Raw genomic sequence first — 16,410 nt, forward strand, 5'->3', positions numbered from 1 at the left:
ATGGATCATGTTTGGATAGTAAAAGGTTTGCTTGTACTGAAAACCTTACGATACTTTGCTGCTATGGTGTGTGAAGCAGTTTAGGTCACTTCATCTAGAAGAACACAAATCGTAGAGAGTTCTGTCAGGTGTTCGTGGGTAGAACGGAAGACTAAGAGACTCGGGAACAGACGTTTAATTGTCAGTTCACACAACTTCGCACCTAGCGTTGGTGTTACTGCGCTCTGCGCTTATTTCGTTCTGTTTCTGGGTCAATTAACCTGCCCTGATTTTTTTTCCAGCTAAGCCGACAGAGCAGCAAAAACTGTGCACTCCTTATATAACCGACTTTTACAGCAGACTTTCACCTCGGGGAGGAGCATGTTCTGCTGCAGAAGGTCAGCCGAAACAAGTCTTCCCTTCCGGTGACACATCCGTAGATACGCGAAGGTAGGGTTTGCTGCTATACCAAAGAATATTTAGAGAAGCGTTATATAAGACTGAATGCTGTGAGGCCGTTTTGCCTTCGTGCAGGAATTTATACATAAACACTGCAACAATCGTGTCGAGGAACCTGATGCTTGGTTCTATAAGGCTTATTTTGCTACTTCTCGGTGTTGTGGAATACTATGTACTGCGCTCCAAAGAATATGCTGGACTCACTCCAGAGCGTTTCATCAATAATGATCCTGGAGGTGTGTTTAGTGGAACACTAATAACCCGAAACCCCCACATCACATTCGTTGGAAACCGAACTTACAGGTATATGGTGTGCAAATTGAGTAGCAAACTGAGTTAATTGTAAAGAAAATATAAACTAAAAAGTTATGCTTGATGCAGAAGTTCTGTCACATGAATGAGGAAGATTTATTAAGCGATATACTGTTTTCCATTGATTGCGTGGTGATAAGCGAGGAAAAGTTAGGTGAAGTGTGAAATTATGTTTAAAGTTTGTTTGAAGTCGCTAAGTGCTGTCATTGTCAAATGCTGGATGAATATACGCTACTTTGAAGCAGACATTGTCAGGATCGTGCTCCTAGTATAATTATAACGTACAAATTGTTGAGGGGTACAGCGGCAACGAGCCACAAATTTGTCTCGGTTTACCATCCTGAACAGGTGGCGTGAAACAATTCATCATAAGACGGCACGCATACTTTCGTCGAAACATGTTATGTTGTTTTAGAGGTGAGTTGCACTAGGATTTACAATAATTCTCCGATTCAAAAGCGTAATAATGATGGCTGCGGTAGAGACTTGTGTTAGAATGCAACTCACGTTAAATGTCCGCTTGCGAAATTTGCTTTTAAAATTCCTCTCCAAATGTTCCAGGCGGAAGCAACAAGACGACCGGAAGGCGAGGATCCGCCGGACCATCGGCAGGATGCAGAGGCAGAGGCAGGGTGGCGCAGTCGGCTGCTCAAACAGCGGGCCGCCAGTGTAGCGGCGTGCTGAGCAGACCACCAGTCATTACTTGTTGTGTAGTATTCACAGTTTCTTGATCGCTCTTATGTACGTATTGTTTGAATATTCTGGGATTTTCAACGTTTGCACTGATAGCTGTACTCTCCGTCTGGCAGACCCGTTGGTGTCGGCAACAGACGTGCTTTCAATGTCGAGTGTTGCACTTCGCTGACGGACGTGGCTTCGCATTTGTACTTGCCAGTGCTTTCGACGTGACAATACTTAACTGCAATCAGAATTCTTTTGATCACACGGTGTATGTGGTACTAAGTCCTACGCCTTACAGCGTGATTCGCAGTGCAAAGTTGTAAATTCAAACTACGCTTTCCTTAAGCCGTCGGCACACGGACCGTGCACTCGAAAGTTGAGCGTGCCCAGATTCTGCCGTCAAAGCGTGCGAGAAGCAACTTGGGGAGTCTTTCCGAACGTGCAGAGCAATATATAACACGGGAGAGATCCTGAACGTGCGTTTAAACGTTGACCAGTGTAGTGGAAGAACGCAATCTACATCACATGCGCGCCATCTCTCTTCAGTACAGAGTAGCGGGACTCCATATTGGCTTTCAGTTGAAGCCCATACTTACATACGCCGTATCCAAACGTCAGCAAATTGAGGACTTTTCGAAAAGCCGTTGCTAATTTATGATTTGTTGCAATAAAACGACAGGAAACGTGATATTGGTCGTTGAATTGTGTAACCTGCGTACTATGAAAGTATGCCGTTTCAGGCAACGCTCACTGAGTATCTCTGAAGCCTGGTTTACACGACGACATTGGGTTGCGCCACTCGTTGCGTGGAATGAGTTGTACGCAGATGGTTGCATATTTGACTGTACACAAGGCGAAACCAGTACATACTTCAGTTTTATCGTTCTGTGGGTTCCTGAGCCCTCTCTGAAATCAAAGTTTTGGAAGCTGTACGTCTCACGAGTTGTGTTGGAGCTAAAGCTTGTTGCGTGGAATCGCTGCATGAGAAAAAAATAAGAAACATGTTTCGATTGGTCACTGGATGAAGAAAAGACGTCAGTTCGATTGCTCAGCATCCTTGCTGAAATAATTTGTAATGGAAGACCCAAGAAGTTCTTTTAATTATCTTAGAATGTCACCAGTACTGTTAATGTTTCTTCTAAATAGTTAAATAGTTAATTATGCGATAAGGTTCAAAAAATGGTTCAAATGGTTCTGAGCACTATGGGACTTAACATCTGAGGTCATCAGTCCCCTAGGCTTAGAACTACTTAAACCTAACTAACCTAAGGACATCACACACACCCATGCCCGAGGCAGGATTTGAACCTGCGACCGTAGCAGCAGCGCGGTTCCGGACTGAAGCGCCTAGAACCGCTCGTCCACAAGGGCCGGCTTATGCGATAAGGAATCAAGATATTGCAATGTATGAAGCACTGTCGCCAGAACTGAAATTACATATCGCATTGCGTGCATTACAATAGAGAACACTCGGCATGCTATAAGATGCGGTTTTAGTTGGTGCTGACGCTTTTTCATTAACACCAATAATTAACAGTAATAATTATTAACATTAACAGGAGTAATTCTTCGAAGCAGGCCGCATCAAGGAGAAAATGGTTTGCAAACTACTCTCTTGAAGATAGATCTGTACAGTGGCAGTATTTCACAATTCTAACATATGTGAATGGGGAGTACTGCTGCGACGTTTTAAATAGATTAATATTAAATAAACAATGCAGCTTCTTGAATTGTGTAGCCTTCCCTCCTGTCAACAAAATTCCTTAAAAAAAAGTCTGCCAACTCGAACGATGGGATTTTAGTCTTATAGACAAGAGCATTTGTACAGCTAGAATTACATTTGCTTGTATTTTTCTTAATTCAGTTGTATATGTGCTCATAATTCAATAAATTTTGCCCTGCAGCTCAGATATTGTCGAACTATCTATGTTCTGATCGCACGCGACGGTCTCATAAGCAGCAACACTTTGCTTATTTTTGTAATCAGCATCACTGAAATCCCACAAACACCTACGCAAAGCATAGATATCCAAAATGCGAACATTATTCTCCGTTCCCCACTTCACATTTCAGTTTGTCTACACTCGACGAACACACACAACGTCAGAACTCATGCAACTAGTGTCGGCAAAGTGGAAACACGCCTAAAGTGTTTAGTTTCACAGACGAGTTGCGCAGTGGCCGGTTGCGCAGTTGCCTGCAAACTAGGCTTAAGAAACGCAATTTGTTCTTGGTACAGTATGTTGCAATTAAGTGTCAGTTAATAGCATATCTTCGATTGAAGCTTATAACGTTGATAAATCAAGGGGTTCTGCAAGCGGTGCTGATATTCAAGACAATAAAAGCGGGTTAAAAGCTGTGAGCTATCTGGGGAAGTTAAACTTGCATTACTGAGCAACTGTTTCACCAGGTATCCAGTCTAGCTTACCAAGTTCCCAACCAGACTAACATTAATTATAATCTTTTAGTACTTGTCTTACGATAACCGGTGATTTATATATATAAGGACAATTTAAATAAAAATAAATATATATCAGTTTATATTTGGACATTTATTTTAACATTGATCATTGTTCCGTTAACATTTCAGCATATCAAACTTCATTCATAACTAAACTGGTGCCTTATTTAGGATTGTGAAAATGTGAGTTTGTAATCTTACGGAACACATCAAATATGGAGCCAAGATTGGGAGACTGCATACAACACTGCATTCATAAAATAACACACGAAGAGTGTTGAAACATATGCAAGAGGAAATTAACCAGAACCAACCGATTCAATTTTCACCCAAAGAAGTTACGTTCGTAGCGCAATCCTGTCCGTCATGAAATTACCACACACTGGTATACTAAATTCATACTAACTCTTTGTGAAATCTTCCTGAAAAGAATAGCTGAGGGCTACTTTGATGCTTACACCACATGCTTCACGTGGTCAACTTGGTTTACACAAGGAGTGTAAATCCACAATAATTTTGATAATTAAAATAAATTACGTCGAAACGCAATTTACAAAGGAAAAACCTCGAACTGGTTACTATCGTCTTGCTATTAACCTGATGGGTCAAACAATTGTATAAGCACGTGGTACTGGTCTCACAAAGTACACCCCACGTGGATTGAACATAAAGAAAAGTTGCTATACTGAAAAATATTGTCAAGACGAGACGTTATAATCTCACGCACATTCGCATTTAACATTGATGATCTTAGTTAGAGTTACTGATCAACACGTGGTTCCACTTTACTCACAAAGTAGTGACAAATCAACTACCGGAAGATATTCTGAACTTCACACGCGAATTACACTGCGTTGAAATTTAAGATAACATTAGATATTTTAGATCTAAACCTGAAATAAAGGTGATTAAATTTTCAGTTAGGCTGAACTTAAGAAATCCATTGTCCTACGGACTTATCAGAGACGCGCATAGCCGGAGATCTTACCACTTCAGACGCTCGTCTCGGACAGACTGGCCTGGGCCCCTACTGAGGGTGCTTCACAGATACAAACGGAAGTGACCAGAGAGGCAGCTTCCTATACCAACATGACAAGGGACGGACACGACCATACTAAGAATAGAAACCTCTTTGCTTTTAGAAAGCGTAGCTACCCGTTCCGACGTTGGTCCTACTGTTCCCTAGCAGACAGGCTTGCCTGCTACCAACAAGCATGCAACTAGAAATACATTTGCTCATTCATCTTTCACACAGAAGGGAAGGGGGATGACAGTATCTTTTCATATACAGTATATAAAAGAAAGCGGATGTAGGTTCCGTATGAGACTGTGTGACATGAATTATATATAAACTGTGTTTTAAAGTGTAGTAGTGTGACAGATCGTTCTTGTTTATGTGTAAAAGTAACACGTTTCACTGCTCAGTCTCCTCCCAGATAGTCAGAAACACCACAGTAAATTCAGAAGTGGAATTTATGCCGTAAATGACAACAGATTTAAGAAATAAACATGAAAGGAATCCAACAGAGACCTTTCAAGCTTTCATTTAATAACAAATCTACGATTAAAGCTTTCAGGAGACAGAAAGAAGCAAAGTATAGTCACATAAGCCACGGTCGGAAGAGCACAATGAGCGGAGCTGTCGAATTGCAAGATATCGGCGGATCTGTTGCTGGTTCACGTCTCAATGCATTCAAAAGCTGCGCGGGATTAGCCGAGCGGTCTGGGCGCTGCAGTCATGGTTTGTGCGGCTGGTCCCGGCGGAGGTTCGTTTTTTTTTTTGCATTCTAAATTTTTTCTTAAGAGTCTTCGGGTTTATGTTCGATGTTATGTAAACGTAAGTGCGCTCTTCCTGTGAAGTGAGTTTGTTCGATTGGCTTAATCTACAGGTCAGCTTTCACTACATGTAGATATTTTGCATATTCTTGTTTTATGTTTTGTAGTAAAAATTCTGCTGCTGAGTAAGAACGGTGATAAACTAAGAATGGCCTTAGGAATTTGCATGTAGGAACGATGATCGAGTAACAATGATCTTAGGATTTTGATACAAGTGGCAATGATGAAGTAATTTGTGTGTTATGTGAAGAACCATTGTAAAATTTTATTGCGCTATTTGTAATGCAACCTTTATAAGCCGATGTCCTTATTGACTGGACATGGTACATCCCTTTTTTCCTCATAACATGTTCAGGAATACTGAAGTTTTTATTTACGTACACTACAGAGAGAAGAACATGACTGTCATGTGGGCCATGGGAGAAAAGTGAGTTTTCATAGAGCTAGCTCAGGAATGAGGCAGACACAGCCGACAACTACCGCTGCGATCGCGCACACCCCGTTACCGCACTCGTATCATGTCCACACGTCGCGTCGTTTCTGAACTGCTGACGTTCGGCAGCCGCGTCGCTCCTGCAGCGGCGGCGGCCGCGCCCGGCCTTGACCTGGGGTCAGCCGTGATCCGGCGGCGCGGTCGCGGTCGCGCGCGCGCCGGTAGCTCGCCGCCCACGCGTGGGCCGCGCCCAGCCGTGCCCGCTTGCCCTCTGCGGGGCGACAACCGCCGGCGTGGGCGGCGCGGCGGGCGGCGCCACTAAATCCCGGCTCGGCCGGCGTACGTCACGCGGCGCCGACACACCTCCCCCCCCCCCCCCCCCCCACGCCGGCGGTGCATCAAAGCCGACCGTGACGAGACCAGGCGTCGGTCCTCCAGCCATTTCTTGGCATCAACCCCTTTAAATTCTAATCTCCGTCTGCCTTCCTACCTTCCATAAACTCACCCAAAATTGCTTCTAACACGCCCATTTCTTCCAGTAACGTACCTACTTACTGTAAGTAACAAACATTAATACAAACCTATTTCTAGCAACATCATTCATTTGAAGATTCCCGTGGATTCATCTTCTCCAGGTAAGATAAATATCAAGTTTCACATTGAAACACGCTGAAGTCCATTTACTTTTTCTCTTGTTAACGTGAGTCAATCGTTCATGTTTTTGCAAACTTTCATTGAATCTTCCCTCGGTCAAACAGAGACACACAGAAAGCACGCACTACTCGTGCGAAGCTGGGCCAAGCTTTGTAAATGTTTATCGTGTGTGCTGCTGTTAAACATATAATGGTGTGGTTGTAGCGTTTTCCAGTGTACTGAACACGACTCACATAGTGCACATCCAAAAGTGTGTAAATTTTAAAATTCGGGACAAAAACACATGGAGATTTCGTCACAGAGTTACACATCCCTGCAGCATACAAAAACGAGGCCCCAGCAAGAAAGCAGAGAAACCTGTAACAACCATATGTAGATGGAGTTTTAAGAAATCCGAAATCAGTCGTGCTTTGATTAAAGTAAACTTTTTTAAACCACATTTGCGACTGGTTGCTGTTTAAATTATGAACCTTAGGCCACAACACTGGTTTCCATCGAAAAAGTTTTATTTGTTAAACTTTCTAGTTTTATTGAACTTTGTATCATTTCCGCCTGACGTTGCATACCCCCCTGCAAAATTTAAAGTAGAACGTTATCGTAAACGCCTGAGCCAATATGGCTACTTATTTTATGTAATTGGTGAAATACAGGGTAACGAAACTTTAACTAAAAGACGAACAGAAACCAAGCTACAGTTCTAAGAACTGAAAGACGTGAAACGGTAAAGGAGAAGGGAGTGAGGCAGCTCCGTAGCCTATACCCCAACTTCATTCAATCACTACGCAAAGAAAGCAGTGACAGAAAGTAAGGAGAAGTCACTAAAGGAACTGAAGTTCTGGGAGAAGAAATAAAACATTTGTTTCTGACAGAGACAGTAAAGGACTTGGAAAAAGAGTTAAATGGCACGGACAGTGTCTTTCAAGTTGAAGATCATCATAAAAAGTAAGAACAAGGTAACGGAGTGTAGGTGATACGTGACGAACTACTTTACGAAATAAAACGCTAAAAGTGGTAGACCAGTGTTGCTATTTGGGTAACAAAGTGCCTGACGACAGCGGAAGTAAATAAAACACAAAATTCAGTGGAAACATCGATGTTACCGTTCGGGTCAAGGTTCGTTACAGGTCATTTCTCAACCCCTTGAGTTTACATCTCTCTCAGCAAGTATCAACACACTACTACATCTTGCTCTTGCAAACAAAAGCAGAGACCTTTCATAACGTACCTCACACTTATCTGTAGCCGATTAACGGTGTTATTCTCTTGGCTGTCCCTTAACACCGAGTCCCTCCGCTTCCATTTTTCTACCTAGTAATATCCCGTGCAGTTATGATATTTCGTTCATATTTATCATTGGAACCGGAATTTCACAAAAAGGTAAAGAAACTGCATCTCATCTGACGCCTGTTCGATCCGCTACAGATTATGCAAAACAACTGTGCCTTTCCAACACCAGTTTATCATATGTGTCCGCAGGAATAAAGCGTCCAAATTGATGAAACTGGGGCATGCCTATGAGTGACATCCAACAGAAGAGAAAATTGTATGCCCGTATCACTGACGCCAGTCTGGCGCAGAATAACACGACGCTTTTTCTTGCGGTTCACCTCCTCGGCGTGAATTAGTATGGATTCCACAACAGGCGGCCACGTGGAGCCGTCCACTGCTGCCCCCAGTCGATACCGCGTTCTTTCACTTACGGAAGACAATCGGTACAATCCCGCACCGTCGTCTAGGTAACAAAGTATGAACTTACTGTGTACTCGGTTCAGGACTTCCTAACAGATACAGCGTAACACGGTCTTGACGAGGCGAAACCGTCAAATGTAAATGTAATTTCGGCCATACCCAAAGGGAGTTGCATTGGACCGTTACTTACTTTACTTTTTCGTGTCCGGAGATTTGTTTCAAAGCCTTTCAGCCAATGTCGGGCCAAGTCCAATGTTTCTCTCTTCTCAAGCCATAGTTCGTCAAGGGTACACCTTGTGGGGCAGATGGAACACTGTAGAAGGTGTTCCATATCCTGAACTCCACCACAGTCGTATTTGTTGTCTCATTCGTCCTTGAAACCCCATTTGACTAGGTTTGCTTTAACTGGTGCTACGCCTGTTCTGATGCGGTTCAGTGTTCTCCAAATCTTCCAGCTTGATGTACTGCCGCTGGGTATTTCTCGTGAGGCAGGGTAGTCCTTCGGAGGCTCGTTCAATTCACTAGTGAGAAATTTCTTGCGGGATTTAAGTCTGCTAAGTCCACATGAAGAGCCATGCAGCGGGTGGCGCTCGTCGAAAATCTGTTTAAATTTTTCTGTATGTTCGTGCGCAATTCTTCGGGATTCAGGAGATGAGAATCCAGCTGCTTTGTATATTTTCCCAAGTGGAGTGGGTTTCATCCATCCTGTTGTTAGCCTGCATGTTTCATTAAGGACTGTAGTGAGTTTTTTGGCATGCTTGAGCACTTGTTCATAATACAGTCGGACTAGCTCCCCATTTACTATTCGTCAGTTTTCTTAAAATATTGTTCCTGCAGCAAGTTTTTGGCAGGTTTTTTCACAATGATATCTGTACGTCAGTGATCTATGCAGCACGACACTAAGGTTTGTTGGTTTGTCCGTATGGTCCAGTTTGTTGCCATTCCAGGTGACGTTCAGCTTCCTGTTTGCCTGTTTTGTGCGGAGGTGGAAAGCGCTAACCTGTGTCTTAGACGGATTTGGTTTGAGGGAGTTCTCTTTATAGTATTCAGACATTACGTGTAGCGAGCTTTCTAATTTCCCTTCTACTTCCTCGAAGCTATTTCCTTGCGCTGTAATGGCCAGATCATCGGCATACAAGAAATGGGTAGTACGTTCCGGTGTTGGTTGATCATTGGTGTATAGGTTAAACAGTAGGGGGGCCAGCACACTGCCCTGGGCGAGGCCGTTCTTTTGTCGACGCCATCGGCTTTTTTTCCGTCCAGCATTACATAGAACTGTCTGTTTTGCAGCAGAGATGCAATGATTTTTGTGAACTGATGATCCTTAAATGTACAGTACAGTTTTTCCATGAGCTTTCTGTGGTTGACGGTGTCGTATGCAGAACTTAAGTCCACCAATGCTACACCTGTTATTTGTTTGTTTTCAAACCCTTCCTCTATGTGTTCTGTGAGTGCTAGGATTTGACTGGTGCATGATTTCCCGGGTCTGAATCCAGCCTGTTGGGGAATGAGCTTTTGGTCTGCGATATTTTCTATGCGGTTTAGGATTACTCCTTCGTACAGTTTGTACCGGTGGCACAGGAGTGCTATTGGGCGGTAGTTCTTCGGTTGACCTGCGTCTTTCCCAGGTTTTAGTAGCGCCACTACCTTTGTTTTCCTCCACACTTTTGGGATCTTACACGTTTTTAAGCAATGATTAAAGAGCTGCAGGATCCATTGCTTGGCACTAGGTCCGAGCTGTTTGATCTGTTCCACGCATATATCGTCGACTCCCGCTGCTTTCCCGTTTTTCATTGAGTTCATTCCATGATTAAGATCTTTCATGGTTAATGGTATTTCGAACATGCTTGACTCTTGACTCTGAATTCTACTGATTTTTATTTTCTGACATTTCTTGTTGGGTTTTCCATTTAGTAGGAGCTGATGGGTAATTTGATTGGGTGTTACTGAAGAGCATTGTTTAGCTGTCCCAAAGTAACAATTAAGTTTTTTTATTAAGTTCCAAGAGACTTTGCTACTATGGGTCATATCCATTCTTTCCAGAGTTTCGACCCACTTCCTTTGTCTTGATTCACTAATCATTTCCATTAGTGTTTCTCCACATTGGACTACTTCTTCACTAAAGGGGTCCTGTTCGTAAAGCATTTCGTACTCCCTCAGGATGTTCTTTGATTCGTCAGAGAGACCTGGGATGAAATGCTCTCTGCAGCCTCGGGGTATGTGTCTTCGAGAAATCTTTTAGAGAGTCTCTTCGAAACTTTGATAATTTTCTGGAATTGGGTGTAGATTTTTTATTTCTGCATCCAGTTCCACAGCATATTCTGTCCATTTAGCTTTTTTAAAGTTGAAGCGTCTGCGGAATGGTATTTTCGTTGTTCTCAGAGCAGCGTATATTTGGATTCCGATAGGTCGGTGTTGTGTTTTATGCACTTTTTAAGTATCGGTCTTCCACGTTTGCGCTTACAAAACAAATATCAGGGTTGTATTCGCGCTTCCAGATTTTGCTGCTGAACGAGCATGGTAGCTTGGGATCATGGATCAGGGATAAGTTATTTATTTCCGCCCACTGCTCTAATTTATGTCCGTTGTCGTCTGTATGTTTGTAGCCCCATGATGTGCTGTGGCAGTTGAAGTCTCCTAAGATGAACTGTGTTTTCTGGTTGTTGAAGTTTGGTGGCAAAGTCAAGTTGAACTTCTCTCCGGGAGGCTTGTATACTGACGTTACGGTGAAGATGCTACACTCGACAGTCAGTAATTCTATGTTATTGTATGTAGTTCTGTTAGTTGATATTATGGCCATCTCAGGTTTTGTGAAGCCAGCGCTGCCATATTTTGGATGTGGATTTTCTATGGCTAATTTCATTCCTTCTATTTCTGGTCTTATTGCCCTTTCTTTCTTGTGTGTTTCTTGTATACACAGTATGTCCCATTTGTGCGTGCGGCAAAGTTGTGATATGATTTGTTTGTTTTTGGTGATACCCTCTACGTTTACGCTTGTAATCGTCAGAGTTTGCTCTGAGAAGGGCCCATTCTTTTTGCTTTTCCGGTGTTGGAAGGATTGGCCGTTGCCTTTTATTGCAACGTTTCCGGGGGACGCCGGCATTATCTGACAAATGATTCTCGGTCTCTTATCTCAGATAGTGCTCGCGTGGAAGCTCCTTTACAATATGTATAGATGACGTACTCGCTAACTTAAAGACGCTCTTTGAGGCTGTTCTCGGATGATGATGTATGTAGACGAGTTGAAAGCCGTTAATTTGAAAACTTCTTCCATTTTCTGTATCTTTTGCAACTTGTTAGTAGCTGGGGATGTGCACAGACACTCTAAGCACAGGTTTCGCCTGCTAGGAACGCCACCGTCTTTCACGGTAGCGTGAAAACACATCTATACACTACACTTTGGAGACGCTCCCTGTCTGACCAGTTCTGTGTCACCGCGTTAGAATGTTGAGTTAACGTGCCCATGTGGACTGAGAGATAGATACTTGTTGTTCCCGACTGCTTGGGTTAGACGCATCACGTGGACTCGCGTCTCCACTTTTCATGGCTTACCTCGACGACTTATCTAATGTTTCATTTCAGTGGACATTTCAACATTACGATACATGGGAAATTATGGTCAGAATGTTGCTTACAAGCGCGCTATGGCATAATATCTCATTAGCAGAATTTTCAGTTTTACAGACCTACTTTCTTTGTGATTAACGTTAAATCCGTTATTCAAAGCGTGACACTTTGTTCCATGTTCGAGGATCACTTATCAATAAACGAAAGAACGTTATTGAATATAGGTCATGGCATATCTTCCTATCCTGCTCATTTAGCATTATTACGCATATTAGAAATTATGTGGGGTTTTAGTTTTGTTCTGATTTTGCTCCTCCCCGGTCTTCTGAACCACGTGGTCCGTTGCAGGACATACGTAGCGTTTCTCCTACATTTTCCTACTCTTTTATTCAATAATAATACGAAATGCTTCCAAATTTCTCTTTTCTCACCTTGAAGCAATTTATACTTTATTGCGTTTTTCCTGGGTTATTGCCGTGAGCTCAATTATGCTAATTTGAATGAACAGTTGATGCGGGGGCAATTTATAAAGGCCGAGATCAGAGACGATCGGCCTTCAGCGGAATCGTTACTCAGACACGCTGCCATCCGCACGAATATATTTACTTTCTTTCCATATTACAGCAAGTATAAGGTAGGTTTGTGCCGATGCCAATTCGTAAATTCCTGCTGATTCTGAATATATTCCGACTGAATATTGTGAATCATGTTTTCTGCGAATAGGTATCAGCCTATACAACGTCGGTTTTACATCCCCATCGCACACGTTGTCTCTTTGACGGAGGATGCAAATTTACTTTCAGATCGCGCTAGAAGATTTGAGTGTGTTGATAACTTTGCATTCACTTAAGATGATGTTCACGATACCCTTATACTTTCCGTTGCGCCATAAACGCCCATTCTACTCTTGACTGTATAACTGAAGTTAGACAGCGTTATTAATCATAGGTTAAAATTTTGTATTAAAAAGGGAAATATTTACAGAGCATTTACAACGAAGTCATACTAATTATGTACTTGGCTTAGGATGAAAAAGGAGGAGTATTTCAAAGACGCAACGTAGAAAGTAGCACGCTAGGTACAATTACAAGATCCATTACTGTTTGATTAGATGAAAGACGATCAGTCACCGGAAAGAGCAACACCCATGAAGTTGGAAAGTAGTATCCGATCGAAGCTACATAAAAGTACAACAACTACATAAAACTGATGGTAGGATAACCAGATCGCAGACATGTACATTGGGGAACACTAAGGTAAATATAACTGACCTACGAAATTCACTTTCGACCGATTCTTTAGTAATGCTCTTCACTATCGAACCTTAACTAGACAGGAATACTAGTGCAGCCAGAAAAGCTGAAGAAAGAGCAGACTAGTTTCGCGCACACGACAGCGTCGCGGAGACGTCGCTCGAACTGCGGTGGCGGACGTTACAAGGCCGCGAAGAGACTCTATTGAAGTTCTGAGAGCGGATGTCCCAAGAATGGTAAGGAGAGAAACTTGAGCTCTTACCGAGACTCCCTTCTCGCACACTGCTCACGAGAGGAGCGAGATGAGTGGTCGGTTTGGTTTAAAAGAGGGGAAAGGGACCAAACTACGAGGTCATCGGTCCATTGTTCCTAATAAAACAATGCCACGAAGGAAAGGCACCGAACACTAGAAGAAACAAGAGGCCAAGAAAACACAGAGACGCAAGAAACAGAAGAGAGTAAAACAAGAAAGCAGATTACAGTGGCTGGCCGACCACGAAAATTAAAAGGATAAGCCAGTCACCCTGCAACACGTTAAAACCTCCACCCTAAAAGCACTAGGGTGGAGGACACAGAGGGATAAAGGACATGCGCTAAAACCAACATAGAAGTATAAAACCCACTCTCACGGATAAAACCTGAAACTAAAGCTGCTGCTGAGGCATCGTCACCCAACACCGAAGATAGGGTGCTGGGAATGTTCAAAGTACGCCGCAGAGCGGCTAAAAGTGGGCAGTCCAGTAAGAGGCGAACGAATGTCATTTGTGAGCCATAGCAACACCGATGTCGGTCCTCGCGACGGAGGAGGTAACCATGCATTAGCCACGTATGGCCAATGCGAAGCCGGCAGAGGACTACTGATTCCCTGCAAGAGGACCGCATGGAAGACTTCCACACACGTAATCTCCTTAATGACACGCAGTTTGTTGTGCGTAATGTTATGCCATTCCGTCTCCCAAAGCCGGAAAACCCTGCGGCGTAAGACAGAACGCAAGTCAGCTTCGGAGATCCCCATCTCCGGAAGCGGTTTCCGCGTCGCCTGTTTGGCCAGCCTGTCGGCATGTTTGTTGCCTGGGATTCCAACGTGTGCTGGGATCCACTAAAAAACACCACTGAACGACAGGACCGTTCCAGGGCATGGATGGACTCCTGGGTGGACACTACAAGAGGATGGTGAGGGTGGCACTGGTCGATAGTTTGTAGACTGCTCAATGAGTCAGTACACAGGAGAAATGACGCGCCAGAGCACGAGCGGATGTGCTCAAGAGCACGAGGTAAGGCCGTCAGCTCTGCAGTGAAAACACTGCAGCCATCTGGCAAGGAGTGCTGTTCAATACGTCCTCCATGAACATACGCAAAGCCTACATGACCATTAGCCATCGGGCCGTCGGTATAAACCACGTCAGAGCCTCGAAACACGTCAAGAATCGAGAGGAAGTGACAGCGGAGAGCGGCGGGGTTAACGGAGTCCTTAGGGCCATGCAAAAGGCTGCGGCCGAGGCGTACACCATGGAGGCGCACGTGAACGGACCGCAAGTAGAGGTGGTAAAGGGAAGAACTCCAGTTCGGAGAGAAGGGACCGCACGCTAATCGCAATCGTTAGTCCCGACCTGCGCCGCCGATGCGGGAGATGGACTGCCGCGGGTGGGAAAAGGAGACGGTAATTCGGATGCTCAGGAGAACTACGAATGTGTGCTACGCAACTGGCAAGCAGTTGTGCACGTCTGATCTGCAATGGAGGGACCCCAGCCTCCGCCAGTGCGCTGGTCACTAGACTCGTCCTAAAAGCTCCTGTCGCAAGTCGAACCACGCAGTAGCGCACAGGGTCGAGTAAATGCAACGCTGAGGGCGCTGTCGAACCATAAACTGCACTCCCTTAGTCAATTCTGGATTGGACAAGGGCTCTGTAGAGCTGCAGCAGCGTAGAGCGATCTGCACCCCAGTTGGTGTTGCTCAGGCAACGGAGGGCACTGAGATGCTGCCAGCACTTCCGCTTAACCTGACGAAGATGAGGAAGGCAAGTCAATGGAGCTTCGAAAACCAGTCCTAAGAATCGGTATGTCTCCTCTACAATGAGTGGATCGTCATGTAGGTAAAGTTCTGGGTCCGGATGAACGGTACGACGCCGACAGAAGTGAATGACACACGACTTTGCGGACGAAAACTGAGGGCCGTGGGCTAGAGCCCATGACTGCGCCTTGGGGATGGCTCACTGTAGACACGCTCAGCCAACACCAGTACTGGAGCAGCAGTACGAAATGCACAAGTCGTCTGCATACAGAGGTGAGACGGAGGGCCCGACAGCTGCTGTTAGACTGTTAATGGCGACTGAAAATAGACACACTCAATACAGAGTCCTGCGAGACTCTATTCTCCTGGATATGGATGGAACTATGGGAGGAACCAACTTGGACGCGGAAAGTATGGAGCAACAGGAAGTTTTGGATAAAAATCGGGAGCGGGCCCCGGAGACCCCACTCATACAATGTGGCAAGGATATGATGTCGCCAGGTCGTGTCGTATGCTTTACGTAAGCCAAAAAAGACGGTAACCAGGTGTTGCCGTCCGGAGACGGCTGTTGGGATGGCAGACCCGAGGGACACAAGATTATCAGTGGTAGAGCGACCCTAGCGGAAGCCGCCCTGACATGGAGCCAGTAGTAGGCCATGTGACTCCAGGACCCAACCCAACCGCCGACATACCATACGTCCCAGCAGCTTACAGAGAACGTTGGGGAGGCTGATGGGCTGATGAGAGATGTTTAATCGTCTCGCTGTGGATGCGATCAGGCCCAGGAGCGGTGTCGGGGCAATGTGCAAGGGCACTGAGGAGCTCCCACTCTGTAAATGGGGCGTTATAGGATTCACTGTGGCGTGTAGCGAATGAGAGGATGTGTAACCTCCCTCTTACTAATCGGCCTATCCTGCTTGCGATATAAAATATGACCGTGAATCGCGTGTATGCCTAATGGATTTTTTTATAATTGGATAAGGCTATCTTTCCCGAAGAAGTGATACCGATAAGGAGGAGGAAAGTGTACAACTGACCCTTCTGATGGAAAGTCTATTAAAAATAAAAGGTAATTA

The 16,410-nt window shown here is 44.5% G+C and overlaps 1 long non-coding RNA gene across 1 annotated transcript in view; it reads left to right on the forward strand.

Moving 5' to 3' along the window:
- The window catches only part of LOC124711657, a 73,481-nt gene that overhangs the window by 30,120 nt on the left and 26,951 nt on the right, over positions 1-16,410 (forward strand). Inside the window, exon 2 of the long non-coding RNA XR_007005497.1 lies at positions 1,312-1,491. This is a non-coding gene — a long non-coding RNA (uncharacterized LOC124711657). The remainder of the gene's footprint in view (positions 1-1,311; positions 1,492-16,410) is intronic.

The sequence above is a fragment of the Schistocerca piceifrons genome, chromosome 8, assembly GCF_021461385.2.
Source record: "Schistocerca piceifrons isolate TAMUIC-IGC-003096 chromosome 8, iqSchPice1.1, whole genome shotgun sequence".
Lineage (NCBI taxonomy): Eukaryota > Metazoa > Arthropoda > Insecta > Orthoptera > Acrididae > Schistocerca > Schistocerca piceifrons.